The sequence below is a fragment of the Ambystoma mexicanum genome, chromosome 9, assembly GCF_040938575.1.
Source record: "Ambystoma mexicanum isolate Mex_15411 chromosome 9, UKY_AmexF1_1, whole genome shotgun sequence".
Lineage (NCBI taxonomy): Eukaryota > Metazoa > Chordata > Amphibia > Caudata > Ambystomatidae > Ambystoma > Ambystoma mexicanum.
The window spans coordinates 1002226681-1002252079 of NC_090931.1; the positions used below are offsets into that span (position 1 = coordinate 1002226681).

A 25399-nucleotide genomic window follows, 5' to 3' on the forward strand; every position below is an offset into this window, starting at 1 on the left:
CCTCAAGGTCAGTCGTTTTTCACAGAAAAGAGCTGGGGGTAGATCTCGGTCTTCGGCTGGTGCCTCCCTCTGGAACAGCCTCCCGGCCACTCTAAAACATGAGGAGAACCATCTCTGTTTCCGCAAACAACTCAAGACCTTCCTCTTGGCTTCTTCCTTTGTCCACCCTCTCCCCTGCTGATCTGTTCTCTTCTGGCACTGTGCACCTGGCCTCCCTCTGTCCACCGGGGCCAGGAACCTGCTCACCCAGCCACCCGCACTGCCTCCGGGCTACCCCTTGCACTGGGGTCTGTATCTGTTCCCATACAGTCCCTCCACCCCCTTTTTCATCCTGCACTTATCAGCCCTACCCTGTCTACTGCCTTAACCCAGCACTTGCTTGCTGCACTACCACTGTTTGTTGCCTTTATTATTTATTTATTCATTCATTCATTATTATTATTTATCTGTTTCTCCTTAGCTCCGCACTTTCCACTTCTCCCCCCTTCCATGCACTTTTCCCCTCCTGCTCTCCCATGCACTTGCGCATTCTCAATGTCACTGGGCCTAGTAAGAACGTTTTTTTGTTCTCCCTTGTTCCCCTTCCTTGCCTTGTCGCGCTCTGAAACACTTTGTGTACGAGCGCGACAGAATAAAATATATCATATAACCCTTTTGACATGGCTGACCCGGCTTCTGGACCAAACGTAATTTCATCCTTGCTAGGAAAAACAGCTATCAAAACTGGGCACGCCAGCCCAGGCTCCTGCACCACAACAGAGCAAAGGAAAACAGCAGAATGGGAGAAACAACAGCCTCCTTGGGCACCTCAGGCGAAGAAGCAACCTGGAAGGAGTATCCATGCAGCCTGCAGAGTTAAATTACGCTGCCGTGCACAATGGGAAGAGACTGGAAGAGAGACGCTCGGAGGAGCAGAATGCCAGAAGGGGTGTTGTGCCCGAAGGCCGGAGTGCGAAATGACCGGGCAAGTGAGATACCAGACTTGTGCGGTGTGGCAGGCCGAGCAAGAGCAGGGTACTTCAATGGGCTGATACAGAGCCCGATTCACAAGCTCCTGCAATGAGTTTGTGGGAACCAGGAGTAGACCCCCAACGCAGCAGAGCCTAGTTGAGGAGTTGCGTAAGAAAACACAGGAGAAGGAAGAAAACCGAGTAACAATAGTGAGAGCAACAGTGGAAATGATAAAGAGGGTCAAGAGGACGAAGAGATAAAAGGATGGTAAAGATGGGAAAACATGAGAGAAATAGAGGAGAGTTAAATCTACAGATAAAGTGAGACACATTGACAGCAGAAAGAAGAGATAGGGCAAACAAGGAAGGGAGAGAGAGAGAGTGTGGAAGAAGTGAACCACAGGAAGCAAATGCATTCTTAAAGAATGTTCAAGTTAGATCAGAATTTCAATGTTAGAGGATCGTCAATAAAATAGAGACAGTTTTGATCATGGGTTTGAGGCGCAACCATGGATTAGGGGCACCTACGGTTTCTGGTGTTGTTGCAGGGATATCAGGGCTGCAGGCATCACCATGTTGAGGGACTATCAAGCCACACCTCTCAAGGCACCCTTATTTTAAGGCTGTAACCGCCATTAGACTACTTTCCACCCAGCCATCAAGTCCCAGGCTTGCATACAGTTAAAAGCTCCCGCCAACCAAAGCTTTATCAGCCCACAAAATAATTGCTTGTATCCATTCACCATGGCTTTTTTTTTTTAGTTATTTTTTTTATTTTTTTTAAACGTGTTTATTTTAAACAGGCAGGTTATGGCAATACAAAGCTTAATCACTTGCGACATGTAGCATACAGTAATACCATTTGACGCTCCTCCCACCCCACCCTTCGTCTCAAGTTCCGTCTTCACGTCCCCGCAGGGGATCTCTATCCTGAATAGTTCTCCTGGCCAGTGGGGGCTTGAAAGTCAGGGCCAGGAACCTTTGGTCAAAATCTAATACCGGACCCCAGATGTTGCGAAAGCGATGTAAAGTGCCTGCCCCGGCAGCCGTCACCTTCTCGGCGATCAGGATGTCCCAGACTTTCATCCACCAGAAAGGCACTATAGGGCCTTCCGTCGTTTTCCAGGTGCGGGCTATCACGTTCCTGCCCGCAAGTAGGCATTGCGATAATAGTTTGGCCTTGGGACCAGACCTTGGGTAGATCCCAGGGATCGGTGCTCCAAGGAGGATAGGTTCGGGGGCCAAGGGCAGTCACACCCGAGTGATGTCCGCTAGCGTCGCTAGGCATTGTTTCCAAAAGGCTTGAGCCTTGGGGCAGGACCACCACATGTGGAAGAAGAAGCCTATTTGGCCGCATTGCCTCCAGCATTGAGGGTTGAGTGTGGAGTTCATGTGGTGAAGTCTTAGGGGAGGGTAGTACCACCGGAGGAGGATCTTGTAGGCGCACTCTCCATTTGTGATGCAAGATGAGGAGGTGTGAGCCCGGGACCAGATGTCAACCCACTGTTGGTCTTCAATCGGATGGCCCAGGTCCACCTCCCACAGGGCCATATACCGGGTCTTGGAGGTTAGGAAAATCGTTTGGAGGCGCTTGTATAGAGTGGAGATTCTTCCTCAGGGCGGGAGCTCATTAAGGGTTAATTTGATGGCAGTGGGGGGACGAGTAGCCGCCTGGCGAGTCTGTGGGTGGGTGCACCAGTGGCATAGCTGGGTATATGTGAATCTATCTTGTTCCTGGATCCTAAAGAGTTCTTTGCATCGCTCAAAGGTGCAGGGTTGGCCCCCTTCAAAAAGTTGACCCAGGGTCTCTAGGCCTCCTGCATTCCAGGCCTTAAAATTCCGGGGAGACAGACCAGGAGAGAAGGTCGGGTTCATAAACACCGGGGAGAGGGGGCTGAGCCCCGTCGGGATCCTCTTCTGTTTCAACGCCTTGTCCCACCCCGAAATGGTGCGTTTGGTGGATGCCAAAAGATTCCGCCACTGTCGCCGTTCCGGAGGGGGGACATGTGGGAGAAAGCGTAGCGGGAGGGGTAACTGCGCTTGTTCGAGGTCCACCCATCTAGGGCGGTTGGTTAGGACTTGCCATGATTGGATACAAGACAGTTGAGCCGCCATTTGGTATTTCTGCAGGTCGGGGACCCCGAGGCCACCCATTTTCGCATTGCCCAGCATCGTGGATTTAGGGATCCTGGGCTTTTCCCACCCTCCAAATAAACTGCAGCATTTTCTTCTGTAGGCGTTGAAGGGCTGGCGCGGGAACCGGCACCGGGAGTGTGGAGCACGCATACACAAATCTCGGTAGTAAGTTCATCTTACAGGCTGTAATACGGCCCATCAGCGATCTTGTGCCGCCCAGCGTCTCAAATCTGCCTCCGTTTGTAAACAATGGGGGAAAATTAGCCTGATAAGTCTCGCTTGGGTTGGCCGGGATCTGAACTCCCAAGTAGCGAATTCCTTTGGTTGTCCATTGTATTGCGCACAGCGGGACTAGGGCTTCTCGGGTTAAACCCACTCCATGGCGGCTGATATCCGGTAGTTGACTGTGAAGCCTGTGACCTCGCCATAGCTCGTTATCTCAGCCAGGGCTTGAGGGAGGGAGGAGCTGGGTTTCGTGATAGTCAGGAGGACATCGTCTGCATAGAGGGCCAGCTTGTGGTGTGCCGGGCCTGATTGAAAGCCTTCGACTGCAGGGTTTAACCTGATCCGCTGGGCAAACGGTTCCATAATTAGAGCGAAGAGAAGTGGCGACAGCGAGCATCCCTGTCAGGTTCCGCAAGTTAGGTTGATGGGGGAGGAGAGGGTACCATTAACTCTGAGAAGGGTTTTGGGAGCTTTATAATTTGCCAGCGTCATAGTGCAGAACTCAGGGCCAAATCCAAAAGCCTAAAGGGTGAGCCTCATGAAAGTCCAATCCACTTTGTCGAACGCCTTGATCGCGTCCAGGGCCAGAAGCACCAATTCCCGGGAATCCCGGGAGGCAAGTTCCACCAGATCTAAGGCTCTTCCACAAGTTGTCGGCCGTGGAGCGGTGTCCGAGGAAGCCACTCTGATCCGCACTGATTATCTACGGCAAGAACTGAGACAGACGTGATGCCAGGATTTTAGAGTAAATATTAGCATCTATGTTGAGCAGGGCAATGGGTCTATATGATGCAGGGTTCTTCGGATCGCCTCCAGGTTTAGGTAATAAGACCGTAAATGACTCCTGCATGGACGGGGTTACAGTGCCCGTGGTCCTGAACGAGTTAAGCAACTGTACCAAATGTGCTAATAACTGGGGTTTGAAAATCTTGTAAAACCTGGTTGTATACCTATCAGGCCCAGGGGCTCGGGATTTAAGGGCTTTTATTGCCTCGTCCACTTCTTCGTCAGTAATCGGCACCTCCACAGAGTCACAGGCTGTTCTTTTTAGCCGGGGGAAGCGCTGCACCCTGTAGGTATTCCTTCTGTTCCTCCATGTCCCGCACTGGAGCAGTAATCACCTGAGTCAGGTGGGTCGCAGCGAGCTGCAGTTTGTCCTGGTCAGCGTAATGGACCTTGCCTCGTTGGTCCCGCAGGTCCACAATTGTATTGTTTCTCTTCGCCTTGGCAAGTTTGGCCACTAGTAGCTTATTTGCTTTGTTGTTTTTAGCATAATAAAACTGTTTTGCTTTTGCCATTTGGTGGGCAGTGTGTTTGGCATAGTGGGCCTCAATCTTTTTTTATGCTATCCGGATGGCCCGCTGAGTTTTAGGGGTCCAGCCCTTCTCCTTATGGTTCCTTTCTGCATTTCTAAGGTCTTCCTCAAGGCCCTGGCGAGTTTGACGTTTGTGTCTATGATAGGCCGCTCCTTGTGCAATCAGTTCACCCCGCACTACTGCTTTCATTGTGTCCCAAGTATTGGCGGTAGAGGCGTCTTCACTGGGGTTCTCCTTAAAGAAGTTGGTGATCGTGGTTGCAATCGCGTCTCTGAGTGGCATCTCGTTGAGAATTGTATCATATAGAGTCCATCTGCGCTGTTGGGGGTTAGCAGGTTCCTACACTCGGATTTCCAGGGTCACCGGAGCGTGATCAGACAAGATTCTGGAGCCAATTGTCACATTGTTGGTGAACGTGAAGATTTGTGGAGACACTAGAAGAAGATCTATCCTGGAGAAGGTTCTGTGGACATAAGAATAAAAGGAAAAGCCTCTTTCGGATGGGTGGAGTATTCTCCATGAATCCATCAGCCCCAAAGTTCTAAATAGTTGTAGGAGAGCCAGGGCTATGGGAGGTCTCCGGCACTGGGTGGGTGTGACTTGTCTTTCGTGGGGTCCGGGACCCCATTGAAGTCCCCTCCAATCACTATCTGGCCTTCCAGAAACAGGGAGAGAGTTGTACTCAGGGATTCACAGAACAGCGCCTGGCCTGAGTTGGGTGCGTATAAGGAAATTATAGAATAGAGTTGTCCTAGTAGTAGGCATTTCACCGCCATGTACCGCCCCTCCGGGGAGCTTATAGAGTCTAGAATTTGAGGGTTCAGTCCCCTCCCAAATAGGATAGCTGTGCCACCCCTCTTGGAGTTCCCAGATGCGAAAAGTTGCTTCGGAAAGTTTCGGGAGCGTAGGCGGCTATGGTCTGCCGGCAGCAGATGGGTTTCTTGTAGCATAGCCACTGCTGCACCGTCGTTCTGAAGCTTCTCCAGGATGGACTTGCGTTTGGCGGGTGAATTTAGTCCCTTGACATTCAGGGAGACGAACCTCAGAGTTCGATGTTCTGGGGCCAATTCCGGGGAGGTTGACGAGTCCTGGGGGAGAGGGGGAGATGTGGAGGGATCAGCCATCATGTTGCGGAGTGCATGGCCATTCCCCAACCTGCCTGTGGGGTTTTTCCTCGGGCCGCCAACAGGAGGGCCGAGTTTTAACTGAGGGTGGCTGACCTTTTGCGCGTCTAATGCCTCCCTTGGCCAACGGGGCCATAGAACAGTGTGTAGCCAACATGGCTAACCTTACAGGTAATCTTAGTGGTTTGTTCCAAGGACTCATAGATGGACTGTGCCTTGGAACCGGGCATGGACCGTGGAATAATGCCCGCTGCTTTAAGGATGAAGCTTATCTGTGTTCCTGAGGGTGCTGATGATCATGGTGCCGGGATCGAGGTGGAAGCTCCGTCAGGGGGTCGCATCCGGCTATTTCGTCTTACGGAATCTGGGAACCCTCAACCAAGAATCTTGTGTGGGATTAGGGGAGGCCACCAGGTTTGAGTCAGCCGTTGCTTCGGAGGGCAGGAAAGACGAGAGTTTGGAAGCATCTGGGCGCAGGATGTCGGTAGCATCTTCCAGGTGGCTAATTTTCCTGAATGAGCCCTTGTAGGAAAATTGCAAAGCTGTGGGAAAGAGCCATCTGTAGCGGATTTTTTGAGCCTGAAGAAAGGTGGTTAGAGGGCGAAGAGCTCGCCTCTTTTGAAGAGTAAGAGGAGAAAGGTCCTGAAAGATCTGGAGGGAGGTCCCTTGGAATGTAATTTCGTCTTTGGAGCGGCTTATCGCTGAGATGGCTTCCTTCGTGGTAAAGAAGTGCACCCTAGTGATGACGTCGGGGGGGGGGCCATCCGATTCCACTCCGCGTGAGGGGGGGGGGTTCAGCCTGTGGGTGCGATCTAGGAGAAGCTGTGAATCTTCAAGGTCAGGGAGGAGAGATTGGAAAAAGAGGCCCACATATTCAGCCAACCCCTTGTCTGGGATCGAAGTGGGAACCCCCTGAATGCGGAGGTTGTTGCGCCGGGCCCTATTTTCGAGGTCCTCTTGCTTGTATTCCAGGATGTCGTACTTGTCCTGCAATAGTCCGATTGAGCGTTGGACCTCAGTTAGCGCGGAGGCATGATCTTGGATATGATCCTCAACAACTCCCACTCTTTGTTCAACCTCCGAGACTTTTATCTGTGCTTTCCAGTTTAGTTGTGAGTTCCGCCATACAAGAGCGGAATTCTGATTTGATATCCGCCATGAATTCACGTATATCTTCTTTGGTCGCCAAAGGTCCCTTGTTATCCAGGGATTCCCGTGAGATAGAGGGGCAGGAATCTTGTTTTTTAGCTTTGTCGGAAGCGGTCAGCAGAGTTGCTATGTCCGAAGACTTGGTGGTCTTTTGTTGCTTGGTCATCGCGCTGGTTGTCAGCGGCGGGACAATGGCCACCGGGAGCGATGTAGCGGTGAAGAAGAGTTGCTATGGGAGCTGCTCACGCCCCAGAGGCTAAGAAGCGCTGCCCGTGCGGGATGTAGGCCTTATCCGCGGGCAGCAGGGCCGTGGGCCGGGGCGCCCCAGTAAGGGCTCAGGGAGAAGAGCATGCAGGCTAGGCCTACCTTAAATCTCTCAAGGGGCTCCTGCTGAGAGCTCCCGCCACCAACCGTTGGGGGGAGGGTCTCCCATAACCGCTCCAGGAAATTGAGTCGCTTCAAGGGCCGTTGCACATGTCCATAGGCCGGAAGGTAGGCCCCACCAGGCACCCAGGTGGGACACTCACGCAGCCCGCATAGTCCTCCGTTCGCTGGATGTGTAGCTGTAGGGCGGCGTGGGCTGGGGCGCCCTAGGAGGGAGAGGGTGCACAAAACGGGGCCAGTGCATGCGGGTCTCCTCGCCGGATCCAGGGGGGGGCCCGGGCCGCCCTCACCGGCCAATGGACAGTCCCCGCTTCTTGTTTGGATACTCGTCCGTCCCCTCCGGCTCGAGTGCTACGGGGAGGATCGCCTCCAACTCCTGACTGCGCACGCATCATACGTGCGCCCGCTATCTTGGATTCTCCGAGCGGCAGAGGGGGGGGGGCGGGATTCAAGCGACGAGTACGAACATAGTGCTCCCTCTCCCGGCTTTCATCTTTGAGCTGCTAGTGCCCCAGCGGTTCCGATCCACATAGCTGGCATTGATGGATCGTGTAGGCCACAGGAACTGCACAATTTTAGCTATAGCAGCGGGCAGTCCACGGGCAGCTTTAGAGGAGCGACTGCATCGCATCGGCTCCAAGCCACGCCCCCTTTGGCTTTTTTTTTTTTATCTTCATGCAACAAGTACATTACAGGAAATGTGGTCAGCTAAAATCCAGAATATACAGAAACATCTCTTGCAGGTTCTGCATGAAAAACAGTGTTAGTGATCAAGGAGGAATTTAAGGATAGAATGGCAGGCAATGGTTTGTCAACATTTCTAGATTCATAAAATTCATCATCTCCTCTTCAGCAGTTACTTTCCATGCACATGTCTACTTGAGCGTCGCTTAACCAGTCCCACTTAGGGGACTGGTTAAAATCCCCTACAAAATCCCCTACATGCAAATCGCTTCAATCTTCTTTGCACTGCCCAGCGCCACACTCTAAGGCATCAGCGTGAGCCAGAGCAACCAATCAACAAGGGTTCCCTCCTGCCTGCCTTGAACCAAGAGTACACAGATCAGCGGGGAGCATCTGGAGGGTGCTAGGACACTGCTAAAGGCAGGTTTCTAACTGCGATCCCAGAGCACTGCTACTTCAGGAGGGGTAGCTTTACCTGTGTGGCAAACCTCAGAGGTAAGACGGGGTGCAAAGGAAAGCCTTTGTGTTGCTGGATCTTCCCCTGGAGGTGCATGCACCTTTCCCACAGATATTCGGTGGAGAGGGGTCTGGCGAGGACCAGTTGTGGGGGGGAAGGCTTAGTGGCACCCAGGTTCAACAGGGCAGGAAATTCTACTGCAGGATACGCAGACCAGTGTATGCCTGCAGCAGGCTGTGAGTGGGGCACTGGGGTGGCGGCGGCCGTGCAGTCTTGGCCATCACACAGAATGTATAACAACAACTTGGTTGCAACAACTAAGATAACACAAAGCAGGGACCAGGGAGACAGTAAGGCCAGGTTCTGGGTCTGTGTCACAGCTACCCTCTCTAAACGTAAGTTGATATGTATCACAAACACCACAAATGACTTCATCCAACATGCCATTGAAGAGTGGATCGTTTATTTTTCCCCAGATATCTGACTGATGAAAAGTAGAACCAGGAGCTTTATCAGCTGATCTATGAGCACTTACCTGTAGCCAATGGGGCCCACCTGAAACGTAAAACAAGACCTTGCATAGGAACAAGATGCCGGGTTGGAGGAGGCACCTACGGTTAAGGCGATGGCAGGGGGCACACCGGCAGCCTTCCCAAAAAAAGACAGTATCTGGCAAAATGTCACATCCTTCAAGTGCAATGCAAGTAGTGGTGTTTCATGCTCTTCTGCCATCATTGATGGTCCTGCTGCACGTGGTTTCGTAAGAAAAAAAAAGGGGGGGTGAGCATCATTAGTGGGACAGTGGTACAGGCAGATGCAAAACCTTTGGTGTTGATGGGAGCAGGCCTGAGGTATCGGGTTCATGTTGTGTGTGCCAGTGCGCTTTCTATTAGTTTGGTGGAGCAACCTGGGAGTAAGTTATCAATAGGGAACAGCCCAAGATCTCAGACTATAGCACTTGGAGTCTGGTTATCTGCTAATGTGGGAGAGAGCTCAAATGGAGTGCTTTGTTGTGGTTCAGCTAGTGTTGTTGTGCTAATGGCTAGGCATGTAAGAAGGAGAGGGAAGACGGTGTTGTGTGGTGTTAAGCGGCAAGAGATCTTAGAGGGGAGTCTGTTTGACAGGGGAAGAGGTGAATGGGTAAACAACCTGAAACCCTGCTCTCCTACCACTGGCCTCTTGCAGACCAGTCCCATTTCACTAGATCATATTAATTCCCTCTGGTGCTCTCTCTCATTCACAATCATTTTCATTGTATGCCGTGACCACAAAACAAGCATCTGTAAGTTTGCAGACAAGGGAAATGGGCAGTATGGAAATTCCACTCATTACCATAAGCTACATGCTAAGGGTTATGCAGGTATTGAAATTAAGCTTGGATAAGCAAGACCAGGAGCTACCACCAGGGAATGAGGAGCAAGTACATCACGTTTTGCAAATCTAACTACCACATAAGGTTTTATCGTATTATTTTGTCAATTTATTTATTACCCCATATGCTTTAAATGTCTGACAGACGTGTCCTAATGTTTAATAGGTTGTCCCAAATGCACAGGTGCATTTGTTCGGCATCGTAAGAGAGCCAAATGTAGCTCCTGGTAACTGTTGGCATCAAGCTAACCATGAAGTTCAAGGATACAAGCAGGAGCTAAATAGCTCCCAGTTTCCCCCATTTTCGAAATCCGGTTATGGGAGGAAAGAACTTTTCTTTCACTGAAAGAGCTGCTTGAAATGTAAGGACAGAAGTCCCCTATTTCACCTCCCTTATTATGGTGGTTGGCAGGCTGAGTGATGCCTTAAAACTCAATTCAACATACTCAGGTTCTGTGCTCAGCGGCCTGCTGGGACATTTGCCCGAAAGGGGCAGGCAAAGGGGCGTTCATCAGGCAGTCGAGGTGGGGCTGCTCCTTCCTCCCAAAAGTCTACTCTTCACTCTCCCACAATCCCCAAACTCTTCACACACAGTACAAAATTAAATGAACCCTCCTACCCCCCCAATTTTTAGGCTGCACCAGGACTTTGCTATTAGAGTGAAGCTGCAACCACGCAGGGGGTTCACCACATTGAAACGAGGAGCACAAAAGAGAAGTATGTGGATTCCGGAAAGTGCACCTAGGCCTAAAAAGGGTGTGTGTGGTGGCTGCAGAACAGCGAAGAGCAGTAGCCTAGCAGCGACAGTAGAGGTGGTTAGGACAGGGGAATAGGATAGAGCAATAACACTGCAATCTTGCATTTACAGTCGTTCTGGCCCCTTGCTAGGTAAGGGTTTCTGGACAATCTCATTACAAAGCTGTGTGCCAGAGCTACATGATGGAACCGGGGCAAAAAGCAGCACTTTTTTTTTTTTTTTCATCCAGCATTTAAGGGCTAGGTTTCCAATGACAGGGAGGGGATGGATGGGATCAACGTATGCACAAGGTGTGTACTGTTCCCACATAGGGTGTCTCCTAGAGCCAGGAAGGAATTTCCTCACCCATTAACAGCTATTTTCAATACAAAGGAGAGAAAGGGGGAGGGGCTGTCTTTCATGAGTAGGTGTGGACTAAATTATGCTCTTGCATTTGCAACTTTTAGACAGTTTATGATGTATGGGGGAAGAATGTCATCTTATTGCGTTGGAGTAGTTTTGAAATGTTTCCAAAAGTGACGAAAAGTCATATGTTTTGGCCATATCGGCTCCCTTTGGTTGCCTGGTCATTTTCTACTTTCTTGAGGTGCCTGGGCTCTGCCTTTAGGCAGATAGCTGTGTAAAACTGGAGCATGTACGCTACAGTACATTCAATTTGGGGAGTGGGCGTAATTCGGTTGTTCAAAGTAAGAGCATGTATGGTGCAGGGTAGCTCTGCTGTCTACCACCCCCTGACCATATACAGTGTCGGACATGCAATTTAGGGGGGGGGCAGCGCTGCTGTCTAAAGATGGAACCTGCAAGGTACAGCATGTGCAATTTAGAGGGGTAGTTCAGTGAAGTGAAGCTTACATAAAGTGCAGCAGGAACTCAACTCACTGGGGGAAAATGGGCATTAAGGCTGCTCAGCAGAGCTGCCCGGGATGCATGCATGGAGAGATAACAGACCTCCAGAAATTAACATTTCAATTGTCAGACAAATTTTAGGACCTAGAAAACAATGGCGGTAACCTGCACCCCAAATTTCTAAAAGAAGTAATGAAGGGTCTGACCCACATGGCCTGCTAAAGGATGGTTTGCATTCCTTCTTCCAGATAACTACGCATTAGATGTGGACATTGATAGAGCACACCGAATGGGCCCTGAACCCACATCCGTCAGAGAAACCTAGAGATGTGGTGATAAAATTACATTAGTTCACGTCCAAAGAGAAAATCTTAGTTGAAGCAGGGAACAATGGCCAAACAGAGTGCAGGGGAAGAGAGTTCCAAATGTCCCCTCATGTTGCTGCTCACGCTAGTCAGTAAGTCAATACTTTATTCGGCGTACAAACCAGAGAGATAATCACATTAAAAACTGTACAAAACAGATTTGAATATATAAAAATAGACGATACACTGAATTTACAATAAACCCATCAATATTTTTTAAATACTAAAAATCGAATAAAACAGAACTAAACATCATCACATAATACTAAGAGGAGAGTTTACTCGCAGCCTCAAAGAACCACATCAACCTTTTAACTATTGCACCTTTCAGCAAAGTTAAAGCAAAAAGTCGGGCTGCCTGCAATATTAATCATTGCCAATACTTTCGATCTGAGCAGACAAGCCCTATGGATGTAACAGGCTACTATAAATACTATATCGGGCTCAGTTGGGTCTCTACAGAATTTCAATGCTTCAGCAGTTGTTCGAAGACCAGTAGACCATAGCAGTGGTCTTACGTATCAGCTTCTCAATATTTCACAGAGAAACAAAAAGTGGATGACAGTTTCAATCTATAACCCACAAAGAGGGCAAATGCCGACCCGCCAGAACCCCAGGATTTGGTAAAAAAAATAAAATAATAAATATAAAAAGGCTAATGATAGTGTCCCTATGTTAAATTCCATATACAAAGATCTCTCGTAGGGCGGATGCATATAATCAAGATAGCATGCTAAACCAAAGTCCATTTTGCTGCCTCTATCAATGTCCCTCTTGTCCTTACAATTGCTGCTCTCTTAATCCTGGGTGAGGCAGATGTGTCTGTATTGTGGAAGGCCTCCCACAACACAGATTCATTTAACCCCAGCAAATTTTCTTTCACATGGGCAACTCACAGGATGCATCCCTCCCCACCCCTCCGCCACCGCAGAAAAGAGAGGTGACTCGTGCAGCTAGGTACTTCCACAAGCCCTCTGTACTCCACGATCTAAGCCAGTATAAAACTGGTTTATGGAAAAGCAAATTTCCAAATCGGACTAATGACGTACTCCAGATGTAATAACGATGCAGTGGAGCTTTGTGGGAGTAAAAGCAATATCTTCAGAAACATGTTTTCAATTTTGTCAGGGGCCCGGGAACTACAGTTTCCTCAGATGTCTGCACCAAAAACAGACACTGGTATTGCCTGTTTTCGGTATTGCTCAAGTGTGGGTGAGATGGCTCTCTCCAGTGTTTCACAAAGAAGGAATTTGTAACCCTGCTATACTTTCTTAGATTGGTACAGGCTTTGTCCATCTGTGAGGACAATCCACCATTCTCATGGAACCCGATTCCCAGGTAATCATAGAACATGGGCTCTTCTAGTTTACAGTATTTTTTCTTTTATTAATAGTGTGGCACAGTCAAAGATATGACGTTTCATATATGAACATTATAAAACAGTTTACAAAGAAACCAAAGAAAAAATATACATTTACATAAACAATCCCCGAGTTCGAAACATCAACTCAGTACTCATAATGACAGTTTCTACTTTCCTTTTCACATTTACAATGTAGACACAAAACTAAGACCGTTTAACATTCTTAAAACTTCAAGGGTTAGAAATGTTTTGTGACCCAAGGATGAACGCTCCCAGAAATCTTCCATAGTCAACTACCCATCGTTGTTAGCAAAGCGTCTTGGGTAGAATACTCACTGCTATTGCAACCCCCGGGCATAAAATTTTAAATATGCTTTAGAGTTTGCCTTATTGAATCCCTGAAAATGTATTGATGACTCTGCTCAGTCTTATCTTTGGCCCGCACTTCTATGACCTTGCTTAGGAGAAATCTAAAGAATTAGTCTTGCCAACAGCGGTTTGGGAAATCGTCAAAAGTATGCAGGCCAAGAGCCCATTAACGTATCTAGCCTAGTATGCAAATTAGATCTATAGTATCAATTCACTCTGTTCTCATTAAGGCTAGTTTCACCCCGTTGGATTTTCTTCAAGGATAGAAACATTTGTGTATAGGCGCGTCATAAATGCCATATCACATCTTCCACTGTACGGGAAAACATTTTCAAGATTGAGACCACCACACCCTGTAATTCACATAGCCTGTGACTTCTCGCCTCAATTAACCCATTTCTTACATCTTCATATAAGGACTGTTTGTAGGATATTAGGATCGCTCTATACAAGGACACCCACATCCAATCCAAGCTGAACCTTAGGGAATTTAGACCAAGTTTGTATCAGCAGCTCGCCATGGGGAGGCATATCGGGAGATTTAAGACTTTTCCACAGCCTTCCCTCCAATCAAACCCAGTCCAAATCCCATGCTTACGTCTCAACTTCCAATCCATACATCAGTGTTGGAATAATGTTCATCTTGTAGTAATCAATTATTTGGACAATGAAGAACCAACATTATTTGCCTAATTCATTTTAATTTGGCAGATGAGTTGGTCAATTCCCCCCACCCTCCCTCAGATAATCCACCACATATGAGGCATTCAGGGAAGATCCAATTTTAAAGTCAAGTATGTCGCTTCTTTTATGAGCCTAACATCCTGGTTGTTCAAGATCCACTTAAAGTCAATACTACTACTTACAGACCTGCTGAAGTGAATGATGCAAGATTTGGAGTGGTTGATCAACACATCAATCTCCACTGGATAATCTCTACTGCATTTAACAGTCTCTGGATACCTACTGAAGTGTGGTCAAACAACATAATGTCATCGGCATAGGAGATCCAGCTAACTGTTTGATTCACAAACTTGGGGCTACCAAAAGGCACACGGATGCAAAGCCTCACCAAGGTTGTCTGCCAGGTATAGGTTGAAGAGGCAGGGGGCATGAATGCACCCCTGACTCACACCTCTCTCCATACTAATTGGATTAGTTAGGTGGCCCTGTCCATCTAACCTAATTTGTACCTGTGTGCACTCATGTAAACGTACAATGATTGATAGTAGGTTTGGAGGTCCCCTCCATTGATAGTACTGAATGCCTTTGAAAGATTTACCAAGGCTCCAGGTTTACAATCATCCACACAGACATTCAGAGCACTGTTTGGAAAACTGTGGTTTGAAAACCATATCCTTCATTTTACACATACACAACAACTGGCGACGAGGAGATTACTTATCCACACGTGTAAATGGAAGGTAAAGCGCACAAATGACAAAGAAGGAATGATGGCCTGCAGATGAGGCTGAAAGGAAGTGTCTGTGATGGTTGAGCTAAAACAGGGCGCTGGTGCGCAGTGCATTCTGGGAGCACTCAGAGCCATGATGGATATTTATCCATGCCTCAGTGGAAAGCTACACTTGCTTTGCGAAACAACATGTTTTCAACGTTATTTGCTGATGGGCTTGGAATGCAGGCCTTCCCAGCCAAGGACATGGCACTGGGAAAGCTAAGATCCGCAGGTGCCGGCTGGTACCTGATAGCGAAGTTTGTTTTGGGTTTGCTCGGCCTGTGCCAAGGTTTTGAGATGAGTTATGGAATTGTTTCCCGGGGCGTTTAGGAGAGAGAAGTGCTTTGCTCCTTGGGGTTACTGTCGGTTGATTCAGCTGGCAACCAACGGTCACCCATCAATGCGCAAGCGCATTGCCAGAAGGTTCGAGAAGGTGCCACCCCTTGTTGAGGAGGGCATATATGCGGAAGCCCTTAGCGGTCAGACGGGATAAGCACAAAGACTTCAGTCGGAGGGGGGACGCTTCGGTCCGACACTCCTGTGGGTTGCTGTGCTCTTGGCCTGGCTGTTATCGGGGTCTTTCAGCCGCTTCTGGCCAGATGAAGTTCCATTAAGCTACGCCCACGGTGATGTATTTCTTTCTTTGACTTCTTTATGTTTTCTGTGATCTATGCCCATGTGAGTTGTACGAGTTATTTCTATGTACCTGTAAGCTTTGAATAAATAGCCGTAAAGAGCTGATTATCTTCTAAAGTGTGCGTGGCTGTGAATTATTGTGTCTGTTTTTGGGTTGAAGTATTTGCTCTATAATTGCACTGGTGATTTATGGTAGTTCCGTGCACTTTTCAGAGGAGAGCAATACAGTGTCCTGAGGAGGCGGTTGGTTAAAGAAGAAAAGAATCAGAAATATTGGGACATTGAAAAGCAGAATGAGTGATGACCTAAGGAGGAGGTCATAACAAATCTAAAAGCCAAGGAAATAAAACAAAGCAGAGAAAGGTCACAAGCAGACCTGAACTGGTAGCTGAGGAACGAGCTGAACCAGAAAACATAATATTAAACAAACAGAGCAAAAACTACAGTGGTGTAAATGAAGAAACAAACAAAGAGCAGCTGGACGAGGAAACAAGCAATGATCTGATCGCTAAGGTGAAAAGGCTGTAGCTAAAGCCGGCGACTGGAACTGCAAGAGGCAAGCGGAACGAGGGTAACAGGAGGGGAAAGCAACAGCATTGCAGCAGCAACAATCCCAGACGGTAAAATGTGCTGAGTTATTTAATGAAGCATGAAGATCTAAAGGCCTGCACCATAGTGTTCAACTATCTCCGCATCAAGTCCAGGCCACAACGCACAAAACAGCGTTAAAACATTTAAATGATACGCTGAATCTAAATAATGCATGTTGGCTGGTGTTTGCAAAATATTCAAAAGATGCGGTGCTCACCGGCGTATGATACGAAGATCAAGATTCCAAGTTGACAAGACGTCAAGACGCAGTGCGCAAAGCAAGGCTGAAGTTAGAGGAAAGGACATAAAAGCGTAAAGGAACGTGCAACAGCCATCTTGGCATACCATTTTAGACTGATAACAATACACGTTACCACTTTAATATAACACGGAAGAAACGTTACAAGTATACGACTGCCGAAACGTTGAAGTCGGGGAGAGAATAAAGCATAAAGGAATCACTGCCACAGTGTGGATGAAACAAGAAGCTCATAAATAAAGAATCCATAAACCAAAAAGGTGCAAATAAAGAGAGAGAAACAGTTATAAAATACAACAGCAAAGTGTGAAGGCTGCACATGGTGAATACTGAAAATTACTGCACACAAATAAACTGCACATATAAATAAAGCAACAGAGTCAACTAGATGTCATAACTTCGAAACATGGAAACAGCGTTGGAATATCACAATATAAAACACGTGGCACTCTCACATCACAGATCTTTGATTTAGTCATTTGAACAGAACTGTCTGAATGCAAAAACAGAGTAATCGGAGCCTACAAGTGGAAATGTCACAACATTAAGGATACATTACAGTTGTCTAACGCAGATCCCATGAAACAAGGCAGTGCCACAGTGTGATGGGATAAGGACAACCTGCGCAGTTGTCGTGGTTAAATAATGTTAACCAGACAGAATGAACAACTAATTATTTACTAAATAAACACTTCACCCATAAAGGCCACGCACAGAGAGGAAACACACAAACGAACACTGCAACTGGTGTGTTCATTTTCAAATTACGGTTTGGCAGTAAATATTTAAAATGTATGTGTGCCACGTTTAAACCAGCAAACCATGCATGAGACAAGAGAAGAAATAAATAGATAAGCAAACATGCTTTCTGACAGTACAAATGGATAAATTGCATCACCAACTCAAAACAGGTTTAAAATAATGCCTACAAATCTGGTTAATTACCTATGCTGTCCAGGTCCGTTCAGTCTTGGCCCGCAGGAGGATCAGAGGCAGCGCTGGGAAGAGTGGGTGGATGAGTTTGAAGGATTTCTGAGGACTGCGGGAAACCAGGATGCCCAAACAAAATAGACATTTAAAAATGTGGTAGGAAAAGAGATGAAAGGTATTAATGCAGCCATTCCAACTTGGGGGAAAAAACATATCAACAATTGATGTCTGCTATTAACGAAAGATTGGTAGTCCCACCCAATCGAGACTATGAACAGTATGCATTTAACCGGTGCACACAAGGGCCACATGAAACGGCTGCGCAATTTGTATTAAGATTACATAGAAAGGCAGTGTACTGTGAATTTGCAAACTTTAGTAATGATGAGGCGATTAGGCCAAGGATAATTGAAGGGTGCATATCATCACAGCTTCAGAGACATCTTCTAAGGACATCCCTCCCGCTGAAAGATATCCTGGAATTGGCAAGAGTATATGAAAGGATTGAGACGCAAGCAGCCAGTATGGGAAACATAAAAAGAACTGAGCACCATAGCCGACATCGGATATAACATACAGGGACCGTCCCGATGCTCAAATCTGAGGACCTGTCAAAGAGCTTGGGATGATAACGGCAGAATTGGACTGGAAAGACAGCGTTATAGATGTGGATTTGAATTTCCACACAAAGGTCGATGTCCAGCTCTTGGTCGGATGTGTATGCAATGTGGACAAGGATATCACTTCCAGACCATGTGCAGAGAAGGGGCCCTGTTATTACCAACATATAGACCCAGTGTAATATCAAATGAGAGAGGCGGCATACTGAGATCTCATAGTGCGAGGTCGTCATGGAAAAGAGAGAGCATACATTTTGAGAAGGGGGAGGTGGACATGGACAAGAGGGACGCGCAAAGACTAGTCACAGCGGGAAGGGACGAGTCAAGGACAGGCCAGTCCACAAATGCTAAGAAGTTATTGAAATGTCGCTCATGAAGTGAATGAGTGCTCTCCCCTGGAAAATGAGAAAAATAAGGAAGACAAAGATTGGGCAACTCGCAAGAGCAGAGCTGAAGAACATCAAATGCTAGCGGGTAAAAACGAGACGGTACTGGATCGGCAGAAACAGCCATTAAAGATGCCTCCAGTCACGAGCCTGAGTTACTAATAGTCACTGTGTCTGTAAAAAGACGCAGGGGTACTGCTATGAAGGATGATAGTGAAATAACTGAGGATACTTTGCTTTCTCATAAAATGTTCCAGGATGACTTGAAAGGAGAAACACACGGTGAAGGGAGAAATGAATAACCTGTTAGTCTCATGTCACAGGATGAGTCAGATGGAGAACCACATGGGGAAAGGAGAAATGAAGGACATGTTGGTCTCATGTCACGTAAGAATTCTGGACATTCCGCACCTTGTTTGGGTGGCCAAGAAGCTTGAGGGAACACTGGTCGCCCTCAAAGGATTATACGCAAGCCCTCGCGTCTCATTTAGCAAATGTAGATGTGATTCTGCTGGACAGATGGATAGGATGAACTTATATGATAAGCAAGGGGGAGATGTTGCTGATAGAATGTGGAATGTAGTCTGGGTAGAACTCTAGGAAGGAATGGAAAAGGAGCGTCAGTTGGAGAATAGGAATAAAGAGGTACAGTTATGAAGGCTGTCTCCTGTGATCATTTGATGGCAACTTGTTAAGTATTGCTGTATAAATGACATACACAACACAAGGGTTTTACAGATATCTGTCTGCCCTAAGCATGCTGGTGCTGCCATTCTTTTCCACAAAAATACGGTCTACAAGGTAGAACACTACATACTATGCATCAAACGAGGGAAAGGAAGTTTTCCCTCAAGGAACAAGATTACTTTTTTGAATGAGAGATCACCTTGGGGGGTGATTTGTTGATGTTTTAGACCCTAGACCCCTCTAAACGGAGAGGAGCAGTGCTCCAGATAAGAGTTGAATGTGGGAGTATTTTACTGCATGTTTTTTTAAAGTTGGGAGTAAAATGATTTTGTAGGGAGTAAAAATATAAATCCAATGGGAGCATTTTTTCATAACCGTTAAAAAAAATGCTTTAACTGGAAATCGAAAATGTTTTTGCAATAACTTTCTTTGCACCTAGTAATTCATGCACATTAAAATACATGTTTAATTCTATTAATTAGGCAGTTATAATAGAAATTTCTTTCTGTGCTATAAATGCACTAATGCTCTAAACGTACCAATTGAGCTGTGCGAGTGAAAACAGAGGAATTAGGTTCTACGTGTCAGCTTTCTATTTTTTGTTGGGGGTATTTTTACTCGCAATTTCTTGGGGAATTTTTTGCCTATTTTCAGGGACTAAAAGTGGCTGTCACAACCCTTACCTGTAGGGCTGAGAGGGGGTGGTATGGCATCCAAGGCATTATTGGATGTTTTAGACGCTCTCTGTCTCAAGGACACTTGGAGATTCAGACTCCCAGCCAACAAAAATTAAACATTGTATTCCCATTCACATGGCACTTATACTAGAATTGGCAGTTTCCTGCAGTTATTCCTTACTGCCTTTAATGGAAAACATCAATATTTCCCTATGTTCTCGATCGATCACAGTCCTATCGAACCAACACTAATGCTACATAGGCATGGGAAGCCATTGAAAGCCTGGACCCTATGGCACTGGGTAGTTTGGTATGATATAGTAAAACAGAGAACGAACCGCGACACAACATACATCCTTGGGCAGTACCTGGGGTGCCTTTAAAACTTCAGTCTGGTACAGGTTATTAGCAGCAGCTTCACACATTGGAAAGGTGTGTGAACAAACTTGGATTACTGCGACAGAATGTCATCTATGAGGGTATACTAGTCTTGGATGTTTGATTTTTAATAGAAAATAATGCTAGTCATTTAGTCTCCCAGGGTGGGGGTGGAGGGGCCAGGGGGGAATCGGCTAATTAAATCTCACTTTCATAATGCTCTGGGCTGAAAAGTATAGTGCAAATATTTAGCTCTGCTAGAACTATCTTTGGACACCCGCAGCAGTTGCCTTGTAGTTCTAAAATGACAGTAGTGTGTGTATTACTGCAAACAGCCCGCTGGGAGCAAAAGTTCCAACAAACTAAGCTGCCTTAAACCCAATTTAAAATTCTAATTAATTGTGTATGTTCAAGGCCTGTTGCAGTTTGACAAATACATACAAGCCATGTTCAGCTTGACATGGCGACCAATGGGTAGATACAGTTATACTGGCCCAAACCCTTTGATCTCATTTTATTACCAGCCTGGTTTCAAGCAACTCGTTCAAATGTCAGGGCCTTTTGTGCATTAACTGTCTGGGGCAGAGTTTCACCTAAACCAAACAAACCTTCCCAAGAGGAGAGAATGTCACCTTTCCAAGAGGACAGGATATACCTGCAGGTACCAGTGTTCCAAAGGAAAGCCCTTCAAGTACAATAGAGAGGTCATATTAGGGTGGTAACCAGTGGAGTATCTTTGATTCAAGGAAGACAGAAGGTAGGGAGGAGTAACCCAAGAGATACATTACAGAAAAGCAAAGGATCCCACCATGTTGGGTGACTTACACTTCGTGCCCATGCCCGCTACCTGCAGACAAAGCATTTGGTTACTGCCAGCACCAGCAAAAGACTCTTGTCACTGCCGCCAGAATTGGACCATCACAGAAGGCTTGGAATGGACCAATTCAATGTGGCAATGAGTATATAAGGGGCGAGAACCACACCCCTTACGCCAGGTTACTTTTGGGCATCAGAAGGTTGTTTCACCTGGAACTCTTTTGAGGTACAGTCTATCCAAAGAATTCTGCTATAGAGATAAAGAGAGAGACTCCAGGAAGCAGCAAAGCCCTCCTCTCAACCATTCCAGAAGACTATTTGTGGTAAAGTGCTGCTTGGACAATGCCTGCCTTGACATTGTAAACTAGGATTCCGCTTGCTGGAAGAGACAGCCCCTTCTGGTATTCTCTAGCAACCTTCCTGGCATGGAAAAGCAGAAGGCCTATGAGGTCTCCCAGAAACTAAGCTAAGGGAACAGCTCCGAGTTCCATTGCCCACCTTGAACTACATGACCACTTTCAAGTCATTCTCATGCCCCGGAAGGCCCTCAGGAGCTACCTTAGAAACAACACTTTTTCGATCGGCTGACTTCATCATGTCTGCATGTGCTCCAGCCATCTTCAAGCCAAACGCCTGCTTATTCGGTGTATACCTTCACAAGGCAGGGTAATTAGGGTTTATATTTGTAGTTTAATTAAAGACTTCAATTTCTTAATAGAACTTTTTTCAGACATTCATTAATTCTGGTACCACAGTACTATTATTGTTTGGATGCTTCTTTGCTAGCTCAAGGAGTACAGACTGCCCTCGACCCAGATACCTTAAGAGGGAAAGAGACCTACCTGGTAGGTTGGGTCGGTTTCACCTTTAGGAATGGTATCACTGGTGGGCTAATGGTAGTGTGGGGCTGAGTAGGACTTTGATCCACTACAACTTGATGGGTGATCTATGGTCTCACTAGGCATTATAAAGAGGACACAGGGTCATGCTGCAACTTAAAGAGACAGGCATCTACAATTCAGACTAACCGAGCGGAGAGGTGACATCTTACTTTAAAAACGTTCTTTCAGTGAAAAGGGGGTAATAGGCTAGAGAGGCTTTTGGATAACCTGCTGAACGATATTATACAACAGGCTTTTATGCCTTCTATTAAAGATGCTAAGGTGCAAATAAATGTTGATGAATCCTACAAAACTAAATGTATTTCGCCAACTTTTACTTATGTCTATAGTCAGTAAATCAGAGGTAAAAATTGTTGGGATCTATTCAACTCCTGGATAGAAGTGAGAAAGCCCTGGTTAGCTTGACACGAATAGTTGCCAAGAGCTACTTTTGGCTCTCCCAAGCAAACAGGTGCCATATAACTATGCCCATCTGACATTAACTACAGGTCTAGAAATGTGCATAAAAAGGTACAATAGTAAACCTCTAAAAGATACGTAAAGTATGAATGGTCATACGTGCTGGACACAGTTATAGTTGCATCTCATTTGGCAGTCATATATATTACATGTTAGCACTGCATTCTGTAGGAGCAGCAGAGAGACAGAGCGAACAAAGTTGCATCACAGAAAAGGAGGTGGCAGCAGAGAAAATGTGGCATGAACAAAGATGAATGCAATAACAGATGTATTGGCAGAGTTCTAAAGTAGCAGCAAACATAGGTAAAGACAAATTGAGAAGTAGGAGCAAGAAGGGAGAACTGACAGAACATACATGTAAAAAAACAAGGGAAAGCAATTTAAAGGTAATGTAAAATGTGAAGACATGTTAAGCACATGGCAAGAGATAAGAGGATTCAACAGACAGCAATAGAGTACACGATATAGCAACAGAATGTGGGGTTCAAAGAATATGCTTTTTTGGGTGCATGCCAAATAAAAAAAAAACAAGCTCCATCATTGCTAAGGCACTCCCATCATGAGAATGCGCTTCCAAAGCACCTGGGTCATGAAAAGAAACTTTTGGGCAGATGACAATCCTGACAAAGAGCTACTTCCTGCTCTTGTTACATTAATTCCAATGTCGACCCCTGTAAAAGGTCGCAATCCAGCGCCAACTAGAGTATTTAAAGAATGCGGACCTGCCAGGAAGTCTCCTTCCCAACGAGAGTGCCTTGCCTCCTCCATTACCAAAAATGAGGTGGTCAAAGGCATTTCAACTCTTAAAAACATTAAAGCTCGCAGCCCAGATGGCTTTACAGCTTTTTGTTTCAAAACTTTAAAGAACTAGTGTCCGCTATGACTGAACGTTTTTGAACATTCCAATTTTTATATATATATATATATATATATATATATATATATATATATATATATATATATATATATATATATATATATATATATATAAAAAAAACACAGGGGTAGTTGCAGTGTACTGCACTAAACATTCCCATAAATAGCACGTGTGTTTGTTTGGGGGTTTGGGTTGTGTGCGGAAGGGGCGAAGGGATGGGGTTTGTGGGGAGCGTGGCAGACCAGTAGGGAACATAGTTCCACTATTTCTTTTTGTACACTTTGACCACTGGACAAAATGGCCAGCTACACCTCACTCACCCAAGGACTTAGAAATAAATGGTTGTATTGGTAAATGAGTATTCTACAAAAACACAGTTGAATGTAAACTTACTGTACCATGGGAATAACTTTTTTCCTCAAATTATTAAATCACATGCTCCACTCTGCTGTTAAACTGTGATATTTGTGTTTACTGCAGGTATTATCTTTACGCAAGCATAGCACACCAAAAACGTTTTAACCCCTGCCCAAGCCCATAACATTTTGGACCCCAACTAGGTTGCAGCGAACCACCGCACACGGGACCTTCTGTGCGCTTCTCGCAAATAAAATGCCTGTCGCCAATGGGGTTAATATGCACAGTGAGAAGTTGAAAGTGTTCTCAAAAGCATACAGGAATGCTACATGCCAACACACACTACTAGGAGGGAGTTGGGGGCAACGGAACGTGTCCCGGTGTGCAGGTAGTGCTAGGCTCGTGCCTTTTTGAGACTGCCCCTAAATCCGGACATACCGATAGTCATCACTGTCCCCGCAGAACTGCCAGCCACCCTCCCACCACCTGTCATGCTCGCCGTTACTCTATACCCACCCGCAGGTCTTATGCAATATGCACAACCTTGTACACCCCTCCTCCTGGTCACCGACACCTCGAGCACCTCTAGTCTATGCAAAACGTCAAACACCCTCTACGAGCCGCTACTGCACCGTGCTTCCTCTGATGATTCAGAATGTTGGCACGTATCATGCCCACAAACTCATCCTATCTATATGTATATATATATATATATATATATATGTGCGACCTGCTGTCAGTTCGCACACATCTGCCATCCGACTGACTCTTCGGGTATCAGTACTCACCGGGCAGCCAGGCGCTTCACTGTCTTTTAACAGCTGTTGTCCCTCCTGGCTGAGTACGCCCCGCGGTCTCTCTCATTCTGAGTGAACGTCTCTGACCTGCAGAGCGACTACAGCTCAGACCTTCCCTTGGTACACAACAACCCTCGCCTAGACTAGTTCCCGTTAGAAGAACGGCCCTAGCAGCGATTTAGATCACGTGACTTAAATGTCAGGGACTTTACGTTGTATAAGGTGGAACCAAGTGCAGTTAGACTGAAGGCCAGTGAGGAGATACGATGTCCCTGCTGCCGACTGCTTAGCTATCTTGAAAAATGCAATATTGTATCATTATCAGTTCTTTTGTTGAGTAACTGCTCATGTTGATATGGCGCCCCACATGGCGTAGCGGTCTGCTTTGGCGTGGTAGCGAAGGATGCTGTGGGAAAATAGCAGGTTTTATTTCTGCTGGGGTTACTGTTAATTAAATGCACGGGTGTTACAGGTGTTGTATGGTATCCTGAATCCCCGGTAGCTTGTGGGAGGCAGTGCGTGGCAATCTTCGGAGCCACGCTCGCTTGGATACCCCGCCCACCACAGATGGCTACAACCATACAAACAGCGTACCTTTTGCCTGCAGACATTTTTAGTTTAGGCTGAAGTCCCCTGCTTTGCTAGTTCTCAATATGTTAGTACTAGGCAGGGGGATGTGTGCGTAATGATTTGATCACATCTATAACCTGAGGAGACCAGAGCCGTCCGGACACGTTACCTTTGTTGTTGTGGTAAAGAATGCCCGAGACATGTGGTTGGCAATAAAAAGGCCGTACATTTATTTATCCAAACACACACAATGATAAACAACTGTAATCTTTTGGGCACCGGGCCAGTGGCATCCACCTGGCCCGTGCTGCCAACTTTTTCCCATGACTTTGCGGGCCCCGTTTGTTGCCCTGTTGTTCCTCTCTTCTGTTAGGGTGGGTGGGTTTTGGGAATGAAAAAAGAGAGTCTTCTGCGTGTGCAGATGACTGTTGGCACTCAGTGCACAGTACCCAGGAGAGCTGGCTAATCCTCAGCCAGTCCTCCGTTTATATTCTCTTTTTGCCGG

At 46.5% G+C, this 25399-nt stretch overlaps 1 protein-coding gene across 6 annotated transcripts in view; it reads right to left on the minus strand.

The window, feature by feature from the left end:
* GPR155 (G protein-coupled receptor 155) overlaps nt 1–24471 on the minus strand; it is a 1263615-nt gene extending 1239144 nt beyond the window's left edge. For 4 of the 6 annotated variants that reach the window (XM_069616248.1, XM_069616252.1, XM_069616251.1 and 1 more), the window contains exons 1-2: nt 24316–24471; nt 17384–17477 (exon numbers count right to left, since the gene is read on the minus strand). The gene's annotated coding sequence lies outside the window, so the exon portion shown is untranslated. Of the gene's footprint in view, nt 1–16396; nt 16464–17383; nt 17478–24315 lie in introns of all 6 variants that reach the window. The other 2 variants (XM_069616250.1, XM_069616249.1) reach the window with 2 other exon arrangements.
* Nucleotides 24472–25399: the final 928 nt, after the last annotated feature.